We start from the raw sequence: 15,983 nt of genomic DNA on the forward strand, positions 1-15,983 counted from the left end.
ACAGAGGAGACTTAGGGAAGATTCTACCCAGCAGACACAATTTTAAGAACAGTGTGAAAGTTCTGTTCTTCTGTTAAGATGTGATACTGCCAACTAAGTTTGAAAGGAAAACTAAATGACATACCCCTGGTCTCCCAGAGGAGGAGGAAAGGAAACCTCAATTGGCTAGCAGCTCTGCTGCCATGGAAATGGAAATGAGCATACGGCATTGTGGGACGGAAGTCTCCCATTCTGGGGAGTTCGGCCGCCAAGGGCAAGTACTTGATTCCATTTCATGGAGGTTACTATTCCAGGATTTAATAAAAGAGGAGGCACATGGCTACCACTCACAAATGACTGTAAAGAGAAATAAAATAAAGTTACACAGAAATATTCCTCCAGATATTGGCAGGAAGATGATCACATGATCATTATTAATAAATATTACAGATAAGTCAGAGAATGGCAACATTATGGAGTAGGTACAAAAATAATGTATGTCTTTCATCATTCCAGTGCCTGAAGTGAAGTTTCCATAGAAACTCAAGGTTTGATATGAAGGATGAGGATCAAGAAAATTTTGTTAGGCGCTGGTTGCATGGGAATGTATACGTGTTTATAGGGTTTTTTGATGCAACTCTAGGTCCCAAGTCAATGCTCTCATCTTTCTTTTGTGACAAGTCATAAACTAAGTTAAAGTTAATTAATAAACATCTGTAATAAGCCTCAAAATGTTGCCAGTGTTGCCCAGGTGAAGGACACAAGTCCACTCTACAAATTATGAGAGTATGTATTCCAGGATTAATCAACAAATGTATTACCTCCTTTTATGCACACATCACATAGAGAGATAGTTGGCTGTACATAGATAGTCATTATTCTTATACACCATATACTGTGTAAATAATATTATTATATGCTGTGTCAATAATATTATTTATATAATCCCATAAATTTTGAGTGCTGTCAGTTTAACAAGTGTCAATGCATTTAGAATATACATTTGCTAGCAACTCTAGGTCCAAAGTCAATGCTCTCATCTTTCTTTTGTGACAAGTCATAAACTAAGTTAAAGTTAATTAATAATCATATGTAATAAGCCTCAAAATGTTGCCAGTGTTGCCCAGGTGAAGGACACAAATCCACTCTAAAAATTATGAGAGTATGTATTCCAGGATTAACCAACAAATGTATTACCTCCTTTTATGCACACATCACATAGAGAGATAGTTGGCTGTACATAGATAGTCATTATTCTTATACATCATATACTGTGTAAATAATATTATTATATGCTGTGTCAATAATATTATTTATATAATCCCATAAATTTTGGGTGCTGTCAGGTTCACAAGTGTCAATGCATTTAGAATATACATTTGCTAACTGTTCATTTAAGTCACATTTATTTTTCAGGAGTTAAACTGGAGGGAAAAGGATCCAGAGGACACAATTTTCACTTCATCTGGGGATGGTATGTTATATGTATCATGCTCTTCCTTTTAGATCAACAACCTGAACAATTAAGTTCAAATGTCTTAAATATTTTATGTCTGAAGCAGTTATCAAATGTCTTCCTAAGACGTTAATATAAATTTAGATATATGCTGTTCATGATTGTTACACTGTCTTTCACTAAGTCTAGTTAACACTTGTATCTTTCCTGCACTTGCATTTTTGTTCCTTTGTTTCCTTTGTGAGTTTCTTTCTTATCTTGAAAAAAACTGTGATGACACTGTGTGCAGCTGTAGTGATGATATTTTATGGGTGTTATTTGCCAGTATTTGATCTTGCAAACTTCTGTTGTAGTACCCAATATGTGGTAAACAGTGCTGTACTATTAAATACACTACTTAATTCAGTATAGCAGTATATGATACATGGCCTAAAATGTTATACACTTCATGGTACGCACACAGCGAAGACAGTTTCACCTGATCTGTGTGCTCTGCAGGAGCCCATGGCATGGGCAATGTTATGGCCAGAGCAGGTTGGAAAAGGCTAGTGTCCACTCTGTCTGCTTGCCAGGAGGGTCTAGTCTGAGATGTGGAGGAGGCTCTGCCCGGCAGTGACTGAGCACACTGTGTACACTCGGCTGCAAATCATTGCTCATGTCAGCACAACTGATGCCTGCTGCCTGGATTCACAGACTGTCCTTAGTTCCTACAGGCAGCAGGCTGATTTGGTGAAGACAGCAGGTCATTCTCACAGAGTGAAAACAGTGCTAACATTACACAGCATCACTCCCACAAATGACCATGGTCCTCTGGTTTGGAGGTAATAGGCAGGCTTAAAACAGAAGCTCAGACAATTCCTTGATCATTGTGGATGTGGATTTCTTGACCTCAGCTATTGGGTGGAGAAATGTATAGCCCCCTAGGTCAGGTGTGTGCACTACATGCAGGAAGTAGCTACCGGGCTAGCAGAGTAAGTGCAATGATCACATGTCGATTTCTTAGGATAGAGAAATCCCTCTACACGCCTGATAAGACACATTCTGAGTGCACACAGAATAGCTTTCATCATAGAAGATTGGAGAAACAAAATGTTAATACTGTATTAGCTAATAGCAAGAGCATTTATGAAAGGTCCCAGAACTAGTCTAATTTATAAATAGTAAAAAATATCCACATAATATTAGGGACAAATAGCTGGCTGAAACTGCATGTCACAGCAATGAAATCTAGACTCCAACTGGAATGTGTGTCATAAAAATAGATTGAACGCTGGTGGTAAAAGTGTGTTTATAGCAATAAAAAATACAATAATATCTAGTGAGGTGAATACTGATTCAGAATGTGAAACAATTTGAGTGAAGATAAGTGTTAAACACAGATCAAACATGGTCCCTGGATGCTTTTATGGACTCCCTGCCTCAGCAGCAGCAGCAGCAATGGTGGAACACCCGAGGGGAAACTTGGAGAACATTTTATGTAATTTTTCTGATCATGTGGAGATTTTAACTTACCTGCTATAGTCTGGGAGACTCAAGTGATTAGGATTGGTAGTAGTGACAGAAAATCATTTGAAATTTCTCTAAGTACCTTACCCAAAAATTATAATGAACAGTTAATTGGAGAACCAACTCATGAAGATAAAATCTTATACCTGCTGGTGACAAAAAAACATGAAGTTTTTGAATCAGCACAGAACAGGGAATCAGTGATCATAAGTCCATTACAGTTTCATAGAATATGGCTGTAAATAGAAATACAAAGAAAGATATGAAGATCTTCCTGTTTAACAAGGGTGACAAGAGACAAATTCCAGATTGCCTGACAGCCAAACACAAAAATTTCATTTCCAGCACTGACAGTGTTCTGCATCAGTGGACAGATTGAAGAGCATCATAGAACATGCTTTAGACAGATATGTGTCGAGTAAAATTGTGAGGGCTGGAAAAGGCTCACCATGCTTGGACAACCATATTAGTGACCATAATGACATTGAAACAGAGGATGCCACAGAAAAGGCTGAAATACTAAGTCTTTCTACAAAACTATTTCATGGAGGAAGATCACAAGGTAGTTCCTCCTTTAAATCATTGCATGGATGGCAAATGACAGTTATCGTAACAAGTGACCAAGGAATAGAAAAGCAGTTGAAATCACTTAGGAGAGGAAAGGCCACTGGACCTGGTTGAATACCAGTTCATTCGTACACTCCTAGCAGAAGTGAACCATAGGTCTCCAGAGGTGTGAAGCATTGCTAATGATTGGAAAAAAGCTCAAGTCATTCCCATTTTCAAGAAGGTTCATTGAACAGATGCACAAAATTAGTTAAATATATTTAGACAGAACACAACTTCAGAAACATTGACACAACTAGATTTGTGTGATCAGCATGCAGAGGTGTGCGCTTGTGAATTAATACTGAAAAATATATCACTTTTAACTGTAATTGTATATAGCTCCCCACTGGAAAATTTTGAACTGTTTATGAGGAGTCTCCATTCCTTGCTACATTGTCAGTTAGGCAGTAGCAAGCATTAATAGTTTGTGGTGACTTCAGTGTAGATTTACTAAGGGATTTTCATGGGAAAAACGATGTGGAAGCCTTATTTGGATTCTACAATTTGATCTCAGTAATTAACTTTCCAAAACAGGTGAATAAAGACAGAAGAACCCTAACTGATAATATTTTCTTTGGTGACACTCAAAGCAAGAAAATAATTGTTAACCCGGTAACAAATGATCTCGCTGATCACAAAGCAAAGTCAGTCAGGATAAATAAGACAGTGCCTTACGGTATAGATACTCATCAGTGGAAATTAGAATAATTAATTACTCTAGGACAAATATTTTCAAGAACAGTTTAAAGAGATAACCTGCAATAAAATTTATAATTAATAAAATTTGATCTACTCCATGATAAATTCATATTATTATTTGAAAATAGCTTTCTGCATAAGCTAATCAGAGAGGATATTAAACAGTCATGTACAACACCATGGATCACTAGAGGGATTAAAGTATCTTGTGAAAGGAAAAGAGAAGTATGTCTATTGGTGAAAACAAGAAGAGGTCCTGTAGTAGTTGCACACTACAAAAACGTCTCAAAATTACTAAGAAAACTTATTAAAAATCAAGGAATATCTGTAAAATGTCAGAAACTAATGATTCCAACAACAGATGCAAGACTGTATAGAAAATAGTGAAACTAGAAACAGGGCATCCAGCAACAGAACAGGATAACATCACTATTGAGCTGAATGGAAAGGCTATAAATGATGAGTCACAGGTACCAAATATATTTAATAATCATTTCTTAAATATAGCAGAAAGTATAGGACCAACAGTACAAGAGAAAAATCACAGCAGTACGTTGAAAAAGCAACTTTCACAAAATTCAGTCATATGAATATAACACAAACCTCTCCTACTGAAATTAAGAACTTTATATATTCTCTAAAAATTGAAGCTCATCTAGATTTGATGGTGTTCCCAGTAGAGGACTAAAGATTTGTTCCCATATAGCAAGCCGTGTCTTATCTCAAATCTGTAATGCATCACTATCTCAAAGCATCTTCCCTTGTTAAAACCCTCTTTAAGAAAGGTGTTAGAACAGATGTCAATAACTACTGAACTGTTTCACTACTGACATCATTTTCCAAAGTTTTTGGGAAGGTGATGAATTCTAGAATGGCATCTCACCTCAGCAATTATGATATCCTATGCAAATCACAGTTTGGATTTCTGAAGAATTGCTCTTCTCAGAATGGCATTTACATGTTCAATCACCAAATATTACAAGAATTAAATAACAAAATAGTGCCATTTTGTATTTTCTGTGGCCTATCTAAGGCATTTGACTCTGTGAATCACAATATTCTCATATAATATAATTGGACAGATAAAAAAAATGTACTCACCAAGTGGCAGCAACACACGTAAATAAGGTATAGATATGCAAGCTTTCAGAGCAATTGGCTCCTTCTTCTGACAGAAGGGTTGAAACGTAAGGAGAAGGAGTGAAGGAAGAGGACTTGTGAGGTATAGGGAAAGGGGTAGAGTTTGGAAAAGTCACCCAGAACCCGAGGTCAGGGGAGACTTGCTGGATGGGATGAGAAGAAAAGACTGATTGTTGGGGACTATACTGCATGAGATCTGAAAACCTGAGAGCTGAAAGATGGAAGATAGGGTAATATGCAGGACAGAGATTACTGTTAGAACATCATACATGAGTTAATAACAGCAAAAAGCTAAGTGCATTGTCTATGATAGATGTGGGAGGCTGAATGCTAAAAATAGACAGATCAGGAGTGAAAGATGTAGAAAACTAAGTTTCCTGAGGCTCAGTCTTACATCCACTACTGTTCCTCATATATTTAAATTATCTTCCATTTATTATACAACAAGCAGAATTAGTTCTATTTGCAGATGACTCTAGTATTGTACTCAATCCAAGCATACATGCAACAACAGAATAAATGGTAAACAAGCTTCTTAAACATATCATTGACTGGTTTTCTGCAAATGGTCTCACCCTCCATTTTAAAAAACACAAGCTATTCAGTTCTGCATATCTAGGGGTACTGCATCAATAAGTGTAACTCATGGTGAGGAAATAATAGTCAGGGTGAAAATTTCAAAATTGTTAGATGCCCACACTGATGTGAATTTAAACTGGAAAAAGCACTTTTGGGCCTCCTAAAACAACTTAGTTCAGCCACATTTGCATTCAGAATCATTGCAAATCTTGGGGAGAGACAAATCAGTAAGCTGACATATTTGTAGAAATCTGTTGAAGATGTAGGGTGTACTATTGCTTCACAGTATGTTTATTCCCTCATGAAGTTTGTTATAAACAATCCACTGCAGTTCGAAAGGAATAATGATGTGCATAACTGTAATAATAAAAGAAAAAATTACTTTCATAGTCAACATTAATGTTGTCTTTAGCACAAAAGGGGTGCACAGTGCACAACTAAAATTTTTGACAAATTACCAAGTGATGTAAAATGTCTGACAAACAGCAAAGTAAAATTTGAAAGCAAACTGAAGAAGTTTCTCCTTGACAACTCCTTTTATTCTATAGAATAATTTCTGTTACTGTAATGTGTAAAAGGTGTTTGGTAAGAATTACTAACTCACAATTGTATAAGCAATAAACAATAAAAAATAAATAAATAAAATAAAATAACTTAAGAATGTTCAGCATGTTTCCATATTTGCAAATTAATTTGCAGTGTAAATGTAAAATGACTCATTCCATACCATTAGGAATTATTGTGCAAATGATCCATGGAATGTGAAAATAAATTACTAAGTTCTTTGTAGCAATTTCACTAAGTTGTTATCAAGATATATTTTGAAAAGGGGGAAGGTATGTTTATATCTCTTGGCTGGAAATTTATTTGCTGATCTGGGATAGCTTCAACATTTCTATTACATCAAAAAGCCTGGCCAGAACCATCCATGGGGCTTCTAGCAACTCTTCTTGTGTACCTAAGACCACCTTCCTCTTAAACATTCCAATGTTATTATTCACATTAGACGAATAAATTTAAAAAATTATATTATAAGAGATGATTTATAATCGTATGATGTGTGTGTGTACTGTAGTGCTGACAAAGACAATAGATGATTATTTCAGTGTTCACTGAGATCCATTAATTATTAAAATGTGCATTCAAATGACATGTATAAATTCAGTGTATCAAATAAAATAATAATCAAACAGATAACAATAGTGTGCCATATGAGACCACTGTATTATCTAATCAGCTTTTTGTGATGAGATAAGTCTGGTACCGTGCACCGCAGAATTTGAAACTGCGCCAGACGTCATGGATGTCGAAGACCCATAGAGGTCTCTGCACCATTGTGCCGTAAGTTGTGGCGGCGTGCGCCTCCTGACCCGCTTTTAGTGTGAGGGTGCCATAGCAGAATATGTGGTTCCAGCGGCCAATAGTGGCGCCCCCGATAGCGTACTTAGGCACCTGCCTCTCGCTCAGCCAGCCAGTCTAATCACGCGTACGTTGGTTGACACCTCGCCTCTCATTAGACAGTTTACTTCCGTGTTCTGTGTACGAGTAGATGTGTTTTGTTTCCTTGTGACTCTGTTGTTCGATCTTGTTGTATTTGTTCTGTCCTTCGTTGGTCATGTCTGTCCTCTCCCGTTGTGTTGTTGTTTGCGGGCCTCTCTGTGGGTCCCGCTGCACTTTCTGTCATTGCTACCCCACGACCATCCTGGTCCCAGTTACAACGATAAGAATCATGCCAAAATGCATTCAGTTCGAAAACCATTAGTACTTTGTCAGGAACAGTATCCCATGACAGTGATGTACATTATAAATATGTGGGCTATAGTTATTATTTATCATATACTATCATCTTAATCATTGTTTGGTACTGAATATGCTCATAGCTATTTAACTAGTGTGATTTGATCTCTCTGAGTTTTAATTTGTAACTATGTTATCTGATAGGTCTCCTTTTGTGGGGTTCATATACCAGATTCACAATCAGAACTAATATTATTAATTGTGTTTTAATTAATTAAGAGGAGACTTTTTACATGAACTTTTTACCCAATTAATCTCCTGATTGGGAGCTTTGTAAAGTATTAATTCTTTACCCTGTAACATGCATTGGTGTTATACTTATCTATTGTCTTCACATGCTTTACAAACTGACTGTAACATGTTCAAATCAACAATAGTTCACAGAAACTCTGGGTGTATTTTGACATCACACCCATGGCCCAACAGACGTCTCCACTTTTTCCAACAGCATACTTGGCTAAAAGTTCAACTTCGCTGTGTTTCAATATCTAGTTTCAAATAGTCAGTATAGTCTGATATACAGGTATTGACATTCAAACCACAGCAGCAATGAACTCCAAATTGTTTTGTATAAAATCTAGTTAATATGCTCTCTGACAAAGTTAAAATGTTCTCTACTTGTTTAATTGATAGATCTGCTACATTACAGGCTCAAATTCATTATTAAAATTTATTTATCTTACAGGTGTGTCAAATGCTGAGATTTATGTAAGACCAGAAGTGCTACAACTGTTACATCTTAGGAACAGACCCATAAAAAAACACTTCAATACTGTGCCAGCATGGGTGCTAGGAAGTGAACAAGCAAAATCATCAGTGGTAATTCTGCTGCCTGAAGGCTCAGCAGACAATGAACAGGTTTTTTGATGTTCAGATGGGCAATGGAATTTATTCTTTCAAAAATTGTGTCAATAGGAAATAAATATCAAGAACAACAGAAATTTACAGTACCTTAAAGAAATAATATGTTGCCATTGAGCAGCTATATGTAATAGGAATAATGCACAGAATAACAGAAATCAGACTGAAACATCATAGTCTTCTGTTGTCAAACCTCATCACAGCTCTTCCAGTCCACTTGTATGAGCTTTTGCTTCTGATTGGTTGAAAAGAATGAACTGACAACATTGATAATTTTCGTATCTAGTCTGACTGTAACTATTTTTGCATGCAGTCATCACTGTTTTCCTTCTTAGTTATTTATGAATTTCATGTACAAAGCATAGATTACAAGTGTGAATAACTTTTACACATAAAAGTCAGTGAGTGAAAGATGCGGTTAAAATATGTTGTACATATATTGAGTTGACTTCAATTCATTTTTAGCTGTGTTTCTCTGTCGCTCTAATAACCCGTCATTTTCTTCATTATTCATCCAGTTTCAGCAGTTGCTCCATTTCTGCTGACGTAGTTACCAGTTTCATGTGCATATTTCTAAGAGACATCTCATGTAAGAAGAGAAATTTTGAATGAATGATCATGTGATACTGGGCAATAATCTAAGGAAGTGAACTAAGATTCTCCCTCATGTACCTTATTTAAGTTCTTATAGCACTTGTCTTAAATTAGAAATCTTCATTGGTAAGACCAGTTAATTCTCTTCTTTATGCTGTATAATAATTATTATAAACAGATGCCTCTTCATTGTCATTATTTATTAAACAAGTAAGCTTTTGTACTATCAATGCTTATAAATATGGAAAAACAGATACTGTTACCAGTGTTTGCTGCGTTACATCATCATGGATTGGAAAAAGCTTATAAATATTGTACCTTACCACTCAGTTCTTAAATTGTAATGCATCTAACTGTACCTACCATTTTTATTTCTCTAAAAAGTTTTCCACATATTGAGTAAAGTTTCTCACTTTGCCATCACATCTTGCTCTCACCTTATTCAATGTTGTTGTTAATGTGGCTTTCTTACTTTCTGCCTTAATAATTTATTACAGGTACCTCTATAATTTTAATTCCATTCACTTTGAGGAAAAATGTGTTTGCACATCCCTGATCCTACTTTATCTGATATGTTTACCAAAGCATGCCATGGCATAAAACTGAGCAAGTATGACTTTTGTGTGAGTGCAGTTTTTGCCTAGTTGTAGTAAACACTAAGGCAAATTTCCTGACATTCACATTCAATTTTCCTCATTTATAATCTCCAAATTATGACACTGACTTTGTTATGTTCTAATGGAAGTATATACTTTTTTCTGTGACACTTGAAAGAAGCTTCTAAGAGAACTTCAACAACAGAGCATGTATGGGACTTGATCAAAATAACAGCACTGTAAACCACTGTCCCACCACCAGGAGAAGAGGTTCCATCAATATCTGCCCTGTTATACTGAATGCAAGCAAACACAAAACTCAGGTATGGTTCTTGTTTTTACCTGAGTGCATGAAGCCCACCAATCTGTGTTCTGCTGTTGTAGCAATCAGACAACTTGCTTGTAAAACTATTGAGACATTCACATTGTGCATTGAGCATTGTTTATGGTGAATGTCGTGAAAGTGTTATAGAAGCGGTGCAGTTGTACACTGAAGAGTGTCCAGATTGTTCCAAGCAGTCACAATTTTTCTTTGTAAATGTTATAAATAAAGTTCTAGAAACTTGAAGTGTGGAGAATAAAATATGCCAATGGAAAAGAAGAGCAACTGATGAAAGAAATTAAACTAACATTTTAAAGGAGTAACACACAATGCAAATGTCACTAACTGGCAGTTCAGAAGTACAAAAGGTATCAATCAAATGAGCATTCTGCAAACACTGCATTCCATCATATTTCATCTTCTTCAAATTTTGCTACATCTACAGCTTCGTGGCAGTGACTATCCAAATTTGATTACAGCCCTCTGAATGTTATCTACAAAAAGTGCAAAGTGATGCGGCATATCTAAGCAAAATTTTGTTTAAGGAACAAACATCATTTACAAACCATAGGCAAGTCAGTCTTTGCAATATGCACTAATTGCCAGTTGAAAGTCCATGCTGACTCAATGAATGCTCTTGGTCTTTCAATATTTGGTGCATGTTTTTCAAGACCCACAACACTGGACTCCATGTTGTTGATGGAATTCTAAATACATTCAAGTAATGTGAGTTCCTAAGATATACTGCTGATGCAGTTATTGGAAGACACCCCACTGAACATGAGGCAGTCAGTGTGGCACCAACATGATGGATATCCCTCTCATTCCACACATATGTTGACAGGCCCTCTTAAAAGGACTTTTGGAGAGCATTGGAGCAGTTGTTCAGGAAATGCAAAATGGTCTACAGACTCACCTAACTTAACACTTCTACACCTTTGTCTGTGGTGATATTGACGACAAGAAGTCTATGACGAAACACTGATGACTCCCAAGAAATGCAATGGCTTATAACACATTGATTCCAGGTGAAATTCAATGTGCAGTGCTGTTTCACCAGAATCACTTTATAGTGTGCAGCAATTCTCAAGGTCAACATTTTGAGCACATGGTATGATAGCCATGATAATACACATAAAAACCATACCCCGAGTTCTGTCCTTGCTTACATTTGGTGTAATAGGACAGACGTTCATGGAACCTCTTCCCCTGATGGTGAGACAGGTCCATGGTGCTGTTATCTTGATACTGTTTGATCATGTCCCATGCATGTTATGTAAATAAAAATTACTTGTGAATATTGGGAAATTCACTGTATTGTCTGCCATAACTTGAAAAATGTGGCATCTCAATTTATTTATTCATTCTCGATATATTTGTGATGGCATGCCTTAGCTGCCTCAATCTATCTAGAGTAAGTTCTATTGTAGGTGGTGTATAATTGCCTTACTCCAATCCACAGATAATGAATGAATGTGGATTAATCATATGGGTTGCTGTTTTGCTGCTAATGCAGTTGTGTGCTACACAGTAATAACAAGAAACATGTAAACCGATACCTGTCTGTTATTTTGATGATACACAAGATTCACTAACATATTTATTAGTGGTGCTCTATACCACTCATATATAGTTTCATTCTACAACACAATTCTCACAGCTTATTTTTCTGTTTTTAACTTTCTACCAATTTTTCTTGGTAGAAGTACATGTATAAAGAACACAAAATAAATATTCCTTTGGTATTTTTATCTTAAATAGCAGCAACAGCAGATTACTTTTTGGAATTTGAAAGACAATATATACCTCTAAGAAAATCCTGTATTCTTGTCACTAATAACACTTTTTGTTTCCAACTACTTCTGTATTTTATAATTAATAAACAAATAAATAAGTTTTTTCTAATTGTTTTTGCTTTTACTTCATAATTCAGTTAGTAGCTGGTCGTTTGCTTTCCATTTCTGGTTGATATTCAGTCATTCACTCACAGTGTTCTGTAGATCCTATACATAAAGAGAACCTTCAGGGATATGGAACAAGTCAGGATATAAATTCACAAAAGATACAATGTGCTTCATTTAGTGTGTGGCCATTAATGTCTACTTATGGCACAACAGATCAATATTGTTAATTTTAAATTGTGTAACATAAGTCTTTGTGAGACTGATACCTAAACCGTTAGCTGTGAACAACTTGTAGGCCTGTTCAGGTAGTATCTGGTCTGTGTCTGCTAAGTTTGAGTTTGGATTCATGCTTGTGTTATCATCAAACATTATAGCTTCTGCACTGCACTTCAGAGTCACTGAAAGATCATTTCTGTAAGTTAAGAACAAGAGGGGACTCAGTATTGATCCTTGCAGCAGCTCATGTATTATGTTCTCACATTCTGACATTACTTTCAGGCCTATGTGACACAATTGACAGGCATACTAGAGGCACTGTCCACTACATTTATGCAAAGCTTCATCAGATCTCCACTGTCATCTCCATTTTGTGATCAATTGGACCTTACTTTCTGAGTAGCCCCCATACAGGGGCAGAAAAGAAATTAGTATACCTGCAAGGATGACACTGATTCTGGTCTGATTATGGCATATGCTACCTGGGGGATAGTAGATGTACTTATAATGATTTCAACATCATCCACCCACAAATAGTGTAGTGGCATAGCTACCAGAATGCCATCTGTGTCTACTCTTTAATAGGGAATGCTCACAGCCAGCTGGCTCAGTGTGGTGCATATGTGTGGAGCAAACAGGCAAACATGTCATGGAGATGCACTCCTGTTCCCTTCAGCAATTGCACAAGTTTGAAAGGGGTCAAACTGTGGCCTTCTGAATGATGAGATGGTCCTTTCAAGGAATTGCCACACAATTTGGACATGCTGTGTCAGAAGTGCAATGATGCTGGTACCAGTGGCATGTGAATGTTCTCACACCAATAGATGATATTCTGGATGCCTATGCAGCACAGATGCCCACAAGGATCATTGTGTTGTGAGGGCAGCAATGGCAGATTGTACAGCTATCACAGCACAGATAAGAGGGCTTGTGAACTCAGACATATTGACACAAAACTGTTGCAAACTGGTTATTGGCATTGGAACTATGGGCACACACACCTCTAGCCCTTCTTCAACTCATGCCACAGCATCGACATGCACAGCTCAATTGGTGCTGTCAGAGGATCACTCAAAGATGGTGTGACATGGGGTGGTCTCCAGTGATGAAAGCAGAGAGGACTTTAGTAGGAACCACAGTGAAATATTAACTCTTACCATATTTTGACATGGGCAGCAGTGTGAACCACTAACCAACATACAGAAACTTGTAAATGTGAGTGAGCTACAAGCTGAAAACATACTCAAGCAAGACCTTGAAGTTTTTGTTCTATACTTGCGTAATATTGACAGATAAAGTAATGTCTGCATATGAGAGGGTGCTAGGTGCAAACCACATTACTGGCAGCTGTAGTGGAATAGTCTGATAAAGCCTTCATGCTATCAACAGATAAGTATTGTATGCATTATTTCAGACAAGCTTAATGGTACCTATTTACCAAAGCAAACAAAATACCATTCAAACAACAAACAAATGTTTATATTTGGTGAAAAATAAACATTTTGTTTTGAACAAACAATTACAAAACAGGAAGTAAAATATTCAAATATCATGCACAGGAAGAAACAGCTCTTCTTTTCTAATATTAAGAATTCTCAGTTTAAAACAAAATATTCTCTAATTATCTCTAACCATGCAGCAGTTCAAAACAGAATCTAGGATTTAGTGGACATTTGTTGAATCTGTAAGCATGGCCTGACCAGTGTAATTTCTGCGTCTCTTCCTTATGACTTCATTTTGGTTCCCTCTCCTTCAGAATAAATGTTTTCTAATTAACCTTCTTGCTCATATTTCATAGAATTTCCATTGGGGGATATAGTTCCCATATCATTTTTTATTCTACATTCATACAACTCCATTTTATTCCCTGAGTATTCTTTGTACAGGTAATGTGAATTGAAAAGTAGCATTTCTCAAACAAAGGAAAATCCAGGATGGAATGTAAAAATTGAACCCAACCCTATAATTCTACCTGCTGACAAAGGCTCCACTACTGCTGTTTTGAACAGCAAGGATTGGCAGATGGACTCCACCAGCTGTCAGATTCATCTATCTACAAACCCTGCCCCAGTGACCCCGTTTCAGAAATCCAGCAGGATCTCCAGTCTCTACTCAAACCCTTAGGCCCATCCCAGAACCTCTCCCCAGAGTCCACAAACTCTGCTGTTGTAGACCAACACCTACAGTCTATTACCACCAACCTACCCTCCTGATTAAAGATACCAACTCTCTATGGTTCCTGTCCCGTTACCACAGCACTCTGCTCGTCACTACTGATGCAACTCCCTTTATACTAACAGCCCTAATGCCCATGGCCTTACTACTATTGAACACTACCTTTCTCAACACCTGATGAATTCCAAACCAACCACCTCCTTCCTAGTTGTCATGACCAACTATAACCTCAGCCACAATTACTTCTCCTTTGAAGGCATTACCTACAAATAAATCTGTGTTATGTCTATGGGCACCTGCGTGGCACCATCCTATGCTAACGTTTTCATGAGCCATCTAGAGGAATCCTTCTTAAACACCCATCTTCATCATCTGGATTGAGGGCAAGAGCACCCCATCCACATTCCTTCAGAACCTCGACACTTTCTCCCCCATTCACTTCCCCTGGTCCTAGTCAACCCATCAAGCCACTTTCCTCAATGTTGACGTCCACTTCAAAGATGGATATATCAATACCTTTGCCAATGTCGAACCTACCAAACACCAGCAATACCTCCACTTTGACAGCTGCCACCCATTCAATAACAAGAAGTTCCTTCTGTACAGCCTAGCTGCCAATGGCCATTGCATCTGTAGAGATGAGCGGTCTCTCTTGAAATATACCGAGAGTCTCACTGAGACCTTAACAGGTCATAATCACACTCCCAACCTTGTACAAAAACAGGTCCTCTATGCCTTATCTTTCCAGTCACCCAATACCTCCCAAAACTCCACCATCTGGCCACCGAGCAACATTCCCCTCATGACTAAGTACCAATTCATTTACATTTCCTCCACCAGGGTTTCAACTACCTCTCATCATTCACTGAAATGAGAAATATCCTCCCCGCTATCCTTCCATCTCCTCCCATGGTGGTATTCTGCCACTCATCAAACTTACACAATATCCTTGTTCATCCCTACACAAGCCCTTCTCCCAACCCCTTGACTCATGGCTCATATTCCTGTAATACACCCAGATGCAAGACCTGTCCCACACATTCCTCCACCACCACCTACTCCAGTCCTGTCACCTATCCCATCAAATGCAGGGCTATCTGTAAAACCAGTCATGTGATTACAAGCTAAGCTGCAACCACTGTGCTGCATTCTACATGGGCATCACAACCAACAAGCTGTCTGTCTGCACAAATGGCCACCAACAATCTGGAGCTGATAAAAAACTGGACTATCCTGTTGCTGAACACACTGCCCAACATGACATCCTTCATTTCAATGACTGCTTTACAGCCTGTGCCATTTGGAGCCTTCCCACCAACACCAGCTTTTCTGAATTGCACAGGTAGAAACTCTTCCTGCAATACATCCTACATTCCCGTAACCCTCCTGGTCTCAACCTTCATTAGTCACTATCCTTAACCATCTAGCCCCTTCCCTGTTTCCATTCCAGGCGTACACAGCCCTCTATTCCTCTAACACACCCAGTACCCAGCCTTTTTACTTCACTCCTTTTCCTCTAACCCTCTTTCTAACCCCACTCTCCATCTAAC

The 15,983-nt window shown here is 37.6% G+C and overlaps 1 long non-coding RNA gene across 1 annotated transcript in view; it reads left to right on the plus strand.

Annotated features, from left to right (window-relative positions):
- LOC124596122 overlaps nt 1-9,997 on the plus strand; it is a 32,508-nt gene extending 22,511 nt beyond the window's left edge. Inside the window, exons 2-3 of the long non-coding RNA XR_006978282.1 lie at nt 1,396-1,453; nt 8,451-9,997. This is a non-coding gene — a long non-coding RNA (uncharacterized LOC124596122). The remainder of the gene's footprint in view (nt 1-1,395; nt 1,454-8,450) is intronic.
- Nucleotides 9,998-15,983: the final 5,986 nt, after the last annotated feature.

The sequence above is a fragment of the Schistocerca americana genome, chromosome 2 (genome assembly GCF_021461395.2).
Source record: "Schistocerca americana isolate TAMUIC-IGC-003095 chromosome 2, iqSchAmer2.1, whole genome shotgun sequence".
NCBI classification, from domain to species: Eukaryota; Metazoa; Arthropoda; class Insecta; order Orthoptera; family Acrididae; genus Schistocerca; species Schistocerca americana.